Consider the following 14,549-nt stretch of genomic DNA (forward strand, 5'->3'; position numbering starts at 1 on the left):
CGTACTATATATATATATAATATATTATATATTATATATATATATAGTACGTACGTATATATACGTATACGTAGGACCAAACGAGCAACTTCAGGCGAGTATGGTACCTATCCCGGTAAGGCAAGGTTGCCTTGGGGGAAACTCAAGTAGGGCAGAATAAGTCCCGCAGACGGGCGCATTTCGGATCTCCGTTTGTCAGTATGCTTCAGTCGTTTGCTCTTTTAAGGTAGGGAAAGCATCGCCTTATAAGTGGTATACGAATCTCCAGGTTTTACTACGTTTGACATTTGACGACTTCTACCCACTGAGCAAAGTTTTGTTCAACTGAAATATCTACCTACGATCAGTTTAGCTTCGTTATATTACGCAAAGTTTTGTTCAACTGAAATATCTACCTACGATCAGTTTAGCTTCGTTATATTACGGATGCAACTTCTAATTATCCTCTAAGTAAAATTAATCTCTATGGCGAGCTACGTGTAAAAGCGTTCGAATGCATATGGCGATAATTGGCTAATAAAATTAGAAAAAATTGTCTAAGGCATAAAAAACCAATAATACTAAGTACCTAATAAAGGGTGAATATAATAGAAATGACAACGAAATAACTCTGCCGTTTAATTAACAACAACAACAAAAGGGGCCAACTAGCAGGTGTTTTTCCTATTTTGACAATTTAGCATGCACGATTTATCGTGCACCGTGCACATGTTGCCCTGCGAAAAACTTGCATAGAAATGGAACTAGGTAAGGTTTGTAGGATAAGACCTATTCAACTTGAAGATTTTAAAGAGCGTCTGAACGACATCATCAATGGTACAAATAGCCGCTTGTATGCTTTTTTCTGTTTCGAAACGATGGCAGAGCTATGAAAGTGCGATGATATAACGTCAATTTAAAGGAATATTGGAGCGTTCTTGCGCCGCTAGCGCTGTCGTTAGTTAAAGAAGGAACCGTCGAGCAGCTTCCTTCGTACACCGAAGGAGATAACATCGTCATTTTTCGTCAAACAAAACATCGTTAAATGAATGAGACCAAGTAGATTTATAAAAACGGCTTCGTAAGTAGAGCAAGTAAAGTACGAGAACTAACGGACTGTCTAAACCTAAACTACACTGCTAGAGCTTGAATGCCATTAGTCATACTTATTACCAACTGCCGCCTTATCGAACAGCTTAAGCGATATTAGCACGCCGAGACAAGGCACATTTTAGAATTTCGTCTGCTCACTGAAGGGGTTGCGACAATTACAGCTTACACAAGGGTCATCAAACGGAACTCGTATTAAACGTCATGCAGTAGCGATTGGAGCGGGCCTCATACCGTCGTATCACACGAAACGATCTTTTGCTTATTATACGAGGTAGAGAGATAACTCAAATATGATAAGCGCTAATCTTATTCTCAACCCGACCACGCCGCTTCTTATCTAGATAGGCATTCAAAGCTATGAAAAATGTAGAGGAACAATGGGAGGTCCAATCAAGAAAGTTTTCAATGTTCGTTGGATCAAAGTGTGCTATTTTGAAATATCAAGCAAGTTTGTACGGATATGCAGCAAAACATCCTATAGTAGAAACAAGAGTCTTGAGGCACTGCTACTCGAAAACGAACGAAGGCAAGGAGAAAGGTGCCCCGAAAAGGGATTCCATCTTCCTCTATGAACACCGTGTTCCTTTCACCATAGGGCGTTCCAGTGCTGACAAATATATAATAAATTCATGATATTATTGTCTCAGACTTTCAGGCATGTTAACAGTTACATGTAACAGGGCAGAAAAAAAGCCAAATTTCAGAAGTTTACGAACAATATTTTTCAAGAAGGTGCCTATCAATTTTGTCCAGTTTCGGCATATTTTACGTACTAAACATGTACAAATTGTCCATGTACCTAAGGTCTAAAAAAGACGCAAATAGGGTGCTTGACTAACAACTTAATGAATAGTGCTGAAGTAAAGACTAATCCTAAAAAAACAATTTCCTTATAGAAAGAAAAATCGTATCGTTTTTGACGCGCAACTGCGTAAAGCGTCTTCTAGTCCAGAAGCACCATTAGCCAACGGCTCCCAGGACGTCTTCAGTTTGCCGTTTATCAGCGAGATAACGTAAATTATACCTGACCCTATGGAACTACTGTTGAAATTACTAGAATGTGTGTGCTCCTAACAAACGAAGCAGGCTCTAGTGTACTCCGAGGAACGTTGGAGACTCCAAAGCAAGGCCGAGAAATTGTCCAAACTCATTGTTCCATTTTTCAAAATGAATGAGTTTGAGGCTAATGGCGTGTAAGGGTAGGGTAATGTGCCTAGGCTCGAAGAGCTCCAGAAAAATTACGACATTGGAAACCAGCCTCCAAATGAACTAGATGTAGCTAAAGATCGGAGAACGTGCTTTTCATGCACATTCAACCTTGCTGAGCAAAGTACATCTATAACTAGTCGTCGTTCAGTCTATATGCGCTTGAGTGCTGAGGCCCTTCTGTGCAAAGAATGTAAATGTGTAGATTAAAGTAAGTCTTATGTCAAATATGGCTCCCATTGCAATCAGGCGACCTTGCGTCCTCGAAAGAATACGAAAAGAGTCTGGGGGCTGAATTGAACGGAAGGGTTGAATTTAAATGTGACGTTGGAAAAGGGTCGATTGAGACGATCCCGATAGCAGACAGACTGAAAGTCGTCGATATGGCGTATTTTAAAAGAATAATGATAAACGCGTACATGTTTGACGTAACAAAGAAAAAAAAACGTGGGATTCAATCTTACACTAAGGATTAGATCCACGGCGCGTTCACAGGGCGTCTCAAATTGATCCCGATGTATCTGTATTCTAGCTACGACTAAAGCCCTGTCCATTTGGCTGACACAACGCGACTCCTAATTTTTGAGGTACCGATAGAGTACCTACTATTCGGAACAAAACTGTGAATAATGTGTAGCGGATCGGGAAACACCTGCTTCCAGATACAGTTTTTTTCACCCCTGAAGGCGTAATGTTAATTTGAAGAAATTGATGATTTTTGTAATTATGCTCCTTTTAAACACGAATTATTTTTTTATAAGATCATTTTTGAGGCTGATGTAGGCTATTGTGAGGTTTATGTTGAAAAATGGTGCTGCTGACATGGTAGTGGTAGTCCAGTAATTACATAAGATCTACGTTATTCTTGATACCAACTGAAAGCCTTTATCAAGCTGGATTCAAATACAGTGGTTGTCCTGATGCCTAAATCTCAGTTTTCACGTCGGAACACAAAAACTATGTAAGAAGTTTTTTTTCTTTTGACATGGATTTAGTCGATAGATTTCGACGAGCTGAGTGAAGATGCAATACATATCCCCTATAAGTAAAATTAATATTTTGGTGTGAAAATGGTCAAAATTCTACTAAGGGGTTCGCCCCACCCACATTACCGTAAAATGAAAATGCATTTAGAGATACTTTTTGAGCACTTGTTTAAGTGAACTTCTGATAAGTATTAGCATCTTATATGATCAGTATTTTAGCTGAACACATTTTTTGGACATCTTTCTCTAGAAAGATTTTAAATCTTAAATTTCAATGCAAAGTACCGCTTCGTCGATATCAATTGTTTATACTAATAGATAGCTCTGTAAAAATGTAACACATCTTCCGATAGCTAGAATTTAGATTTCGACATGAACAAGGGCAAAAACCGTATCTAGTGGCATTTTTGTTTAGGATTACTTTTTTTTTGTCCCATGGGAGGCTAAATAGAAAAGGTATTGCCTATATATATATATATACGAATTGAATCTTCTTAATGAATTGACTGTGAGCATTTAGGAGCAATTCGTTGTCCAGTAAACTTTTCTGGAGGGAGCTAGGACCTTTCATGACCAATACTCCCCCTAATGGTCCTACTCGTATCACAGCGAAGACCGTTTCTAGCACAAAAACATACTATATGACGAGCTGATAGTGATCACTTCAGTTAATCACAAACTTTGTCCAGGATATCGGCCCCGTAACCTCATCGTAATTCAAAGAAGAAGAAGAAAGAAACAGGACGGTGCTCATTTATAACCTCGGCGGATTCGCTTAGCTAGTGTATGTTAAAGGTAATTCCACTCAGCGGTAATGACCAATTCTCACAAATTGCTATTGAAAATTAAATTTGTACATTTTAAAAAGTAGTTATTAACACTTTTACATAGCAGGCGTTTTTTGAAGAAAAATGACTAGCGATATTGGTCACCAAGTATGCTTTTTACTCCTTGATTTATCACTAACACCGCATAAAAAACTATAACCATCTGCAGACTGTCCTTTGGTAACGAAAATCATTAAATTAATCTAGTTCTCTTACGTTAGCGGCTAACTTTTTCCTAGCCATCGTAGTGGGTTTAATTTCAGGTCGACATCTGTCATAGAGCAGAAATTCCCTGGTTGTAAATAGGGCCAGACAGCGTGAAATACACGTATAGGGTACTCACGATTCGCAGGCGGCATTCAGATTAAATGAGAGACAAGCCTCTACGTGACTGGTCGGCGCACATGGCGACAAGGTTGGTGCGCCTACAAAATAGGGAGTGACTCATAATACAAGATTGCTGCATCTGTTGAAATGGACCTATTAATTTACATTGATATGTGTCTCTCAGGTTCCAACGGGCTGTGGGTATTAGTACCCCCAGCCACTCGATCAATTGCCAGTACTCAGTAGTCGAATCTCGTAATTACTACGAAGCTGCTGGCAGCGCTGGTGTCCAACTGAATACGAACGACCCAATTATACCACTTCGTGAACGTTCGACAGCAAGGTAAGGGGCGAGTGTCCCGGTTTTTGACCGTCCAATGAAATGGTTCGAGGAGATGACACACCTGCTGATCGACAATGGCTACCAGAACAAATGGAATTGGGGCTGGGCCCGTTGCTTCCGCAGGAAACGTTAATGGTTTCAGGCACGTTAAAAGCTCGTCAGAGCGATTCTTAGGCTATTACGATTTGAGAGCACGGTATTATAAGGAGAGGAGAATCCGGCCATACCTTGATGATTTAACTTTTATTCGCGAGTTACAAGCGACAACAAAATTAGACCTCTCGGAACGTTTGTGGAGCTAGCCATTAACGAGTACGACAGGACAAGGTGAGAATCGATTTATCCGCAACGATGGATTAAACCACTCACCCAATTTATGTTATGTAATATTAAGTTCCCAGTAAGGCTAAGCAACCTTATACAAAAGTTGCTTAAAGCTAAGTCATCGGTGTGACACGGCCGAAGCGTGAGGTAGGGGCGGACGATGGCCGAGGGATTAAGGCGTGTTGCCGGCTAGCGCCGAGGCGTGAAACGGACGTAAAAATTATGTAATTATGATAAGTGTATTTCCGGTTCCGCTGGGCTTTGGACATATAATAAATGTATTTCCGGTTCCGGCACAATATATACAGCACGATCATACATACCATTTTAGCGAAATACGCCACATCCCGGTTGATTTATGCCCGAACAGCCAATATATAGGGTACCTAGAAGAGAAAGGCGGCTAGAGACGGAAAAATAAACCAAATGGGTCGAATTCAGAAATGTACCAATCTTTATTTTTATTTTTATTAACGACGCGCAATCGATGAACGCACAGTATTACAGTACCGTACAGTACGTACTCATTGTGGCAGCTCGAGGGTTAGCAGTAAGGCTCCTGTCAGCTTTAGCCTAGCTAAAAAACGTAGGATACTGAATGTACGGTGCGAGTTGTGCCTGTATGGAAAATATTTACTATTCAAGACTATACACGCATGCTTGCACCCCAATGATTCTAAAGATGACATGCATTCATTCCACGTAGCAGAACCAATAAAAGAAGGGCCTTTTTTTTTTCGAGTATTCTCGGCTGGTGTGTTAGACTTGAGGGAGCAAATGTGGGGGGTTCATAGTCATAGGCGATATATATTGGTTTCCGGTTTTGTCCTGTTACATGCAACTTTTTTCGAAAAACTCACAGATCATCCATTATCCGTATAATTATTATATATCAGTATCGATGCAAGCCATATATAATACCATATGGTTTATCGTTGCATAAGAAAGATATGGTTGGACAAAAGCCGGGAAGTTATCAGGTCAAGCTCAGTCGTGGCTCCCCATGTACGCTTTGATTGACGGAGGGTATTATTCATAGCAATACTCGTTCCGCGCGTATCTGTAAAGCTCGCTTGCTTTTTATGTCAACTACACCAACAAGTAGTATCTGGTACGTCGCCAAACCGACCGAAATTATCCAAACCTACCCCAAAAACGGGGTGCCATGTTTTTGCTTCACAGAGATACCGACGGTCTGGTTCTGATCCATCTACCTTATTGCCGCCATCGATCATCGTCGTACTTCAGCCTGTAACTTCATCCCTTTTATAGATGTTTACACCTAATTGTCCAGATAAGAGTTGCAAAGCTTGTCGTCCTACTACCTTTGTACGTTTTTGTTAATATTGTGGGTCGATAATGTTTGTTTGAATCTAATTACGCAACGTTATCTTTGATTGATATCGTATCCTCTGTATATGCATCTGTCTCTCAGTAAGTAATTCACCATAATAGGAGATCTATGTCCTACAGCATAGTCTACGGTACTGAGTTTAATATAGAGGCCACATTTCGTCGATTTCTCGGATATTTACCTAAATGAGACCTATTGCAATTCGATAACGTCACATAGCTAAGTGTATTATTACCTTGCAGTACTACATTGTTCTATCGTTAAATATGGTTTTACTTTACTGAAACACGGTGACAAGAAGTACTTCGTATTGGAGAAGTGCTCAACGTATTACTACACCTTTTCCTTCCCCTCTTCCTCCTCCTCCTCCTCTTCCTCCTCCTCCTCCTCCTCCTCCTCCTCCTAGGTGTATAAAAAATACTCCTAACCGATACTTGTTGAGCAAACGTAACGCATAACATTTAAGCCTGTGAGCAGTAAGACTATGACGCTTGCCGCGTCGGGCGCTAGACCCGTGACAACAGCTGAGTCGCTTTTGTTAACGCGTGCACTTACATAGAAAATTTACCTTCACATATTTTGTACTCCAAACTATCAAACCTTGCTGCAAGCACACTTGTAACCGTCTGCCGCTATTGACAGTAGGAGTTACTAAATACAAAAAGTTACCCTTCACTTTCGTATGTAAAAAGAAATTCGTGATGACAAAAAATTCCAGCCCGCTGCACTGGGATACATCCGATGGGAACGAACAGGGCAGCGATCTCAGTATTACATTTCTTAATTGTATTATATGTATTTCCCTGAACCCACATTGTGTTCCGCTCAAGCAGGGATTTCAAGGCTTAGTATACTTTTTATACAGATGTCGCAATCGGTTCAGGATTTCGGTATCGTTTGCATAGTTTGTCTCCCCCAAGGACCGTAACTGCATTATACGATCTTTTAGAATCAGGTCCGGCTGTTGGTTTTGCGGCACGTTCTCAATAAAGAACCGTATCGCCTCTTGGACGTGTGCATTGTGATCTTGCTTATTTATGTGGACACCTGGTTGTCCCTCTAGAAGTCGCACAAGTTTAGTATCGTTCGTGAGATGGGTTTGTAAAATCTTGTGTACCATTTCCTGCTCATTCTTAGCGGTCTCTTCTAACTTGCTGACCTCTGACAACTTGTTAGCGACTTGACGTCTCCACCTGTTTATCTGCCCGTCCATCTCTATGACGTCCTCCAGGATCGACTGTGCGACAGCCCGAATCTCTAGACGGTCAGTCTCATCAATTTTGGGAAGACCTGCTTTTGTATGAACATCAGTACCACCACTGCCATTCCTTAACCGGCTCGAGAATAAGCTAAGTCTTGGACGTCGCAGAGTAGATCGCCTCCACCGAGGAGTACGGAGGACACTTTTGATGTTAGGGGTCTTTGTGGTAAAGCCGCCTTGTAAGGGCTGCATCTCGCTATCAGCGACACTATTCTTTCAATGGATACCTAATTTTCGTTGTTCTTCGGCTTCACTTTATGCTAGACGACTGCCGAATTAAAACTTCAGTATCATGCAGAGTGCCGAAAAAATTGTATATCCAGCGCCGTGCTAATAGATGGCTAACTGGCAGTTTTATGCGCAACCACTCAGTGTCTGTAAAAACTATTTGTACCGTGTTCTAGGAATGCATCAACCTGACTTCAGTTCCCGTTATATCTTGTAGGGGTCAGCTAAACTTCATCTCGGCAGTGTTTCAGTCCGATGGAGAACCATTGAAAATCAGTCTAAATTTGTTGACGACAATTTCTCATCTATAAATTCAGATTTTGCTGTTTTCGGTGACATCCGGCATTTACTGGAACAGCAATTTCACTTACTCTGATTACGAATACACAAACTCAATGAAATCTATCATATATGTTGCCTACTAACGACGAAGTGTATCCAACTAAGGTACCTCATGGTAGGCAATATGAAGGAGACGAGCGTCGCCAAGTGAGGTTATTCAGGCAGCAATGACAATGGATGCGCCATATTTCACCGCACCGGTCACTAATGCCTTGCTGGCAATATTCATGCTCATGTCCGCTCAGTATCATGTTGAAAGCTGCTGTTAGACTCGGGATTCATCCTATAAATCTGTTGTGAACGAATTCGAGCTAGATTAATGCTCCAACATTCAGAGCTCCGCTTTGTCCTTACGGTTTTTCCTGAGGCTTATTGTAGTTTGTCACTCTTCATCTATATGCTGACTGAGCAAGTTTTGTATAAGCAATCATAAGAGTAATCCAGAAATCTTGAAAGCTACGAAAATCAAAAGATCTATAACTAACGGGTACAGAAACCAGGTTGAAAAACCGATGTCAGGCGATGCTTGGCGATCGTAGCGAGCCCAGACAGACTTATACGCGTTGCCGTCATTTACCTAACAAGTTTTTGCCATGTGGATAGAATGTACAAAGCGATTCAATGCGAGGAACATCGGCGCATTGCTCTGTAGAAGTACGGTTATTATAACATCGCAATAGTGAAATATAAGTAGATGCAACAAAACAATAGCTTCACTTTCTGTAATAAAAGGAAGTAAAGCGTTTCTCATTGTTCTAGGCTTGAAAATTCGCACAGTGCTTACCGTGGTAGTTTCCTGCCCCACCCAGAGCCCAATATTATATATACTGCAGTTTTTTTTGCAGATTGTTACAACAATTTGGCCATCTCCTGCTACTGGACCGTGAAATGTTACAATATACACATTCTATCGGAACTTGCCCGCTATAGCCGAGGTAACGATAGCTGAACAGATGTTTCATTTTCATAGAGTCCAGATGCCTGTCGAAGAGAAAGTGTAGGATGCCCCATTCTTGAACATGCATGCGCATTTTATCGCACTAGTCGTAGAGATGCACTTGGAGTCTGAAACCTCTAAAGACGCTCGTTTAAGTATTGTTACCAGGGCATTTAGCTACTTAGCTGAACCGCGCGGGCAAAATCAGCAGATTCGTGTAGCTTGCTAACTTCTGTAAACTGTAAACAGAAGTTAGCAAACCTAGTTACAGAAATAGTAAAAGGGCTGCTTCGTAGTCCCAAATAGCTTTTCATAAAAATATAAGCTTAAGAGCATGTTTCCTCCTAACGCTAGATGATTCTAGTCCGGAAATATTTATTAGGATATAATCACCGCTCATGCATCCCGCGTATACCTGTCGAAAAACATACAGTACACTATAAGAAGAAAATTCTATCTAATGTTTTTGAAACGTACCATTAACGGTGTTCACCATGTTTTCTAGGTCAATCGATTCCATAGGCCTTCCATAAACATTCTCACAACCCTTCGCAATAGTTACGTTGACGTCCAGTTTAAAAACTTAAAAAAGAATGACTAATGGAATAATCAACACGGGATCCGGCGCCGAGGCAAAACAGCTGTCAGGCCTCAACGGCCTGGTTAAGGACTTCCAAGATGATCCCTTTTTGTGACCGCACTATAGAATGGATAAAAATCTAGACTAGCTTCGAAGGCTCGTAATAAAGGCCATGTGTTAGATGTACTATCGATGAGTTCATATGTTGAAATAATGCTCTAGAGGTTTCTTATAGGGTGCATATTTGCTATTTACATTATCATACCAAGTCTGATTATCGATGGCTTATTTGAAAGAATCGACAGTGACGTATGCTACAGCACCTAGCACCTTCTTCAAAATAGAGAAGGAATCGAAGTGATGAAAACTTAATCTAAAGAATAAAGAAGGTGAAGACGTTCTTCGATTGTCGTTTTCTTGATTGAGCTTTTGATTTACATATGGCAATGTGGTCTAACATTGTTATCGAATATTCACACAGTGATGTCGTCTATGGCGGCACACTTTCATTAACTTATTCAGAAAACGAAAATGTCCGGCAGTATAGACGGCGATTTTTGGATATCTATTTTGAGAATTGGCATAATTTCGTCCAAATCCAGGCACTATAACAGAAATAGCATTTTCTTCTGATTGCTGCCATTGTCCCACCTGATCCTTTTCTGATAAATTAAACAAACTGACCGCGATATGCTTGAGACCGTTGTTATAGCAATTGATGCACAAGGCCCTTCTGGGGTCAATACTGGAACCTCAAAGAAAGCAACCTTTAACCCTCTTCTCTATCTTCAGCGTTTGCATTTATCATTGCGTTCATAATGCGTATCTAAAGAAATTTTATACTGGATGAACGAAAAGCGTTTTATCCATACAGTATCTTTCTCCCGGTGATCGTTGTTTCACTTGAAGTGTTTTGTCCCATTCGATGTCTTGTTGTGCGGAGCCCTCTGTCCCTCTGGCCTTCAACCTCCTAACTCCGGTTATTAGAATTGTTAGTATTATTACACCAAACGTCAACCTTCGACAGATTCCCCAACCAGTTCCATTTTTGCGAAGCACGTATATCACTGTACGTTAATTTCCAGCTGCCTTTGCTTACAGCGGCCATTTAGCTATAGTTGTAGATCACAAAAGGCTCATAACGCTTTGTCTAAATAAAGCTTCACGTTTAACGCGATTCGATCCTTCGTATTGCCGAGTCGTCGACATTTGTACCTCATGACACTTGCTCGACTCATTAACGATTGCGCCATTTCCCAAAGCTGAGCTGCTGGCTTCTGTAGCGCCTTAATGTGTTTGGGACTCATATCGATACTAGATGTTTCCTCAAATAACTACATCTACAATGTCAGTTCTATGTGGGTAGATACTTCAGCTTCGTTTGTATCGGAATCATCGACAGGACAATTTAGCTTTCAATCGGACGAATATACAGTCGGGCTTGATTGTCACGGAAACGGCAGTCCAGGTCTTTTGGAACTAGCTGATGTTGGTATACAACGAAAAGCGAAATGTCGTCGTTTTATTTCATCTGCTGTTGACAGACACATTATCGGTTCCTCAGTAGGCCGTTTATAAACCGTATATTGTACATTTTATTATTATTATTTACTATTAGTATCTGTTTGTCTTAAATACAGACCTAAGCGTTGCATGCCATCGCTGAAGACATCTTTTGACCTGCCGCAGCGTACGCCCGTAGTTCGTATCACGCGTCACTTTAATTTCAAACTCCTCATAAGAATCTCTCACCAATGCATCTTAAATAACGCAATATAGACACTTGAGTGCTTGTCCCGAGTTACGGTGCATCGCTGGGGCATACCAGGATTTCACTACAAAACACCATAATACGAGCCTCCTTATTCGACGATGAGACGGTCACGTAGGAGCCGGGAATAGTGTATGAGAAGTTCTTATAACTACTTCTTGTTAAATACCGATACAAGCATCAAAGTTTAACAATCCTATATAGTACGCAGGTGTAGGAGATACTTGGCATAGGTTTCGAAACGATGACGTCAACGGACTTACCTCAGAATAAGTGAAAATCTAATATTTTGAATCATGCGGCCAACCTGCCAAGCGAACGAAATGGACAAAAGGTATAACGACGTGAGTAAATAGGCCACAGTTCAAATTGTGTTAAGTTAGATAGATACCTGCTCCAAATGGAACTTTTGGAAGGTAAGTTTCACACTTTCCTAATATGAATTTTATATTCGTACATTATACTGATTTAATTCACATAATTTCTTGTGCCTTGAGGAGTCAAAATTCTATGCAGTTATGAACATTCGAAAGCATCCAAAATCCCAGGCCTGGAAATGTGCGTGGAGGGACCGTAGATCTTCTATTAATAGCGGCACCATATTGCAGTGATGATGTTAAAATACACTTATAGAGATTAGAACCATTGAAATGGATGTACAAGTAACGTGGTTAGATGCTCCTTCCATTCCCGTTGTCTCCCATTACTTACAGGAGTTGCGCCTTTAAAAATGAAGGTCCCTTAGGTCTCGTGAAAAAAGTTACACAGATATTTAATTTGTACAAATGCTTATTTGTCCTTTTCTTGTGTTTCGTTACGAAATGCTTACCCTTAACGTAAAACAGCTTGGTGTGATCGTTGGTTATTCTCTCGTTAAAATGAAGATACGTTTATACAAATCCGGTGCGGACGTAGCACGGACGGTGCACGCAAAAGATGACATGGTAACTCAAATTCACTAGGTACTAATCAGGCGGGCAATGATCGCGTGATAATGGTACACATATGCTACAAAAAAGCGTCCAAAACGAATGCTCGTCGTACCTATACCAGTTTATTTCGGATCCGGCCAGCTCTGATTGTGGCTAGGATATAGCAGGAACAATAAACCTAGTTCACAGAAGTGATACACGCTTGTGGCGAATCCCGCCTTATCCAACTACTAATCCCTATCTAATTCTGTGACGTTTTATGCATGGGTTTTATAATGCCTCTTGTGGAACAACCAGTTTGAGGGAATCCGACTTTTATACGTCAAGTGTACACGAATCAATGTTCAATACATGTACCATCTAGCATATTGCCGAAAGCCGAGCGTTCCCAACGCTCTGGCGTAATGGTATGTTATTTCCATGTACGTTCAATTAATCTAACAATCTGAAACGTGTTTGTACTTCAGGGTTGAAAGCTCAGAGTCTGAATTTAACTGAATCATTTTTATTGCAAAAAGGGGCAAGCCAAATCAACTAGACAAATCTATCAATTCGACAGCTATTTCGTGCAAGAAAAATTCGTATTTATACGATACGAGCTCCAATTGTAATCTGAAGATTTGTTAAAAGGCTAAACAATTCCTCGAGCTTCAATTTGTCAACCCGAAAAAAATGTCGGTGTAATTAGACTTAACCCCGGCCGATTGTTGCGGTTACAACCTGAACACATAACTGCTGAAAACAAATTGTTGTTGTTTCATAAATAGCACGATGCTAACAGCCTGATAGAAAATTAATAGAAGAAAAAATAGAAAAAATCATATATGAGCACAGAAAAAAAGCAATTTTATGAAAATCATTGCCGAATAGTCAACGAGGATTTAAGGAGAGGAAGAGTTTTCTTGTCAAGTTGGCCATCATTTAAACTGAGTAATCATGATGAGGCGATACTGTTCTCCAGACCTATGACCGAACCCCTGGCCGAATACGAAGCTTGGTTTTTTTTACTAACTTTATCATTAGCACCGGAAGTCTCATTTCCGTAGAGCACAACCGAAGTCCCGGCCCCGATAAATTTCCCCTAAGCACCCCTCGACTTCTAAACTTTCCTGCAGATCTTGGTTGTGATATCTGGTTTTCCTTTCCTCAAGCTAGAAGCGATCTTCTTTGACTTCCTGAAAGCCGCCCCGACAGATGAGATCGACCGATGGTTGCCTACAAAACCGTCCGCGCTCAAATTCAAAACGTACCTTATTTTCTCGCCGGCATAATGTTCCTTAACGTAAAAGGTTCAAGCACTTTAACACCTTAAAGTTTAATTAGAAAGACGTTTGAATTTTGGAAAAGTACCATCGATCCATGCCAGCTTTGAACTATCTGATGGAAGCATTTGTCATCCCAGTTATGACAAAAATCTATGATAAAGCCTGGGTTATAATCAATTGCAGTTGCAGCATCTTTGAGACACAATTACGTTTGAAGGTCAAGTTCAGTAATAATTTCGAATAACTTTAAATCACCACTTGAAGGCGCAGATATTTAAAATTAGAACCTTTTTAACGTTACATATTTCTATTCCAGAGCTGTTATTGTCTTTATTTTAGCAACGGCTAAATAAAATCGACGACCAATAGGAACATATTTATACCATTTGTCAACACTTTAAGTTTTGTTTGCTGAAGCCATTTTAATTCGTACTAAAGCGTATGGCATTACCCCAAACACCACTTTGAGTTAAAACGATAATCGTGCTTCTAAGACGCTGCTATGTTTGAATTTAAGATGACAAATGAAAAGTCCTATCGTCTTATGTTTTTAGAAGTGATTTTACCAACTGATGAGTTCGTGCACCGCCGATAGAATTAATCCGATCCCGCTTTTTTCATTTTTGACAAATCTTATACTTCACTTTATTAGAAAACATTCAAGAGTCCTGCGGTTGTCCTGTTCAAATACTTCGATTTTTAGAAAACATAATTTTTCCTGCATATCATCCTCATAATTAACACATGGAGCTCTTAGCTTAATTCCATTAAATT

The 14,549-nt window shown here is 40.3% G+C and overlaps 1 long non-coding RNA gene across 3 annotated transcripts in view; it reads left to right on the top strand.

Annotated features, from left to right (window-relative positions):
- LOC111260990 (uncharacterized) overlaps positions 1 to 9,993 on the top strand; it is a 10,965-nt gene extending 972 nt beyond the window's left edge. For 2 of the 3 annotated variants that reach the window (XR_002680694.2, XR_015311298.1), the window contains exons 3-4: positions 9,136 to 9,225; positions 9,733 to 9,993. This is a non-coding gene — a long non-coding RNA (uncharacterized LOC111260990). Of the gene's footprint in view, positions 1 to 864; positions 1,741 to 9,135; positions 9,226 to 9,732 lie in introns of those variants that run through there. The other variant, XR_015311297.1, reaches the window with a different exon arrangement.
- Positions 9,994 to 14,549: the final 4,556 nt, after the last annotated feature.

This window comes from Varroa jacobsoni, unplaced genomic scaffold, assembly GCF_002532875.2.
Source record: "Varroa jacobsoni isolate VJ856 unplaced genomic scaffold, vjacob_1.0 scaffold_502, whole genome shotgun sequence".
NCBI lineage: Eukaryota > Metazoa > Arthropoda > Arachnida > Mesostigmata > Varroidae > Varroa > Varroa jacobsoni.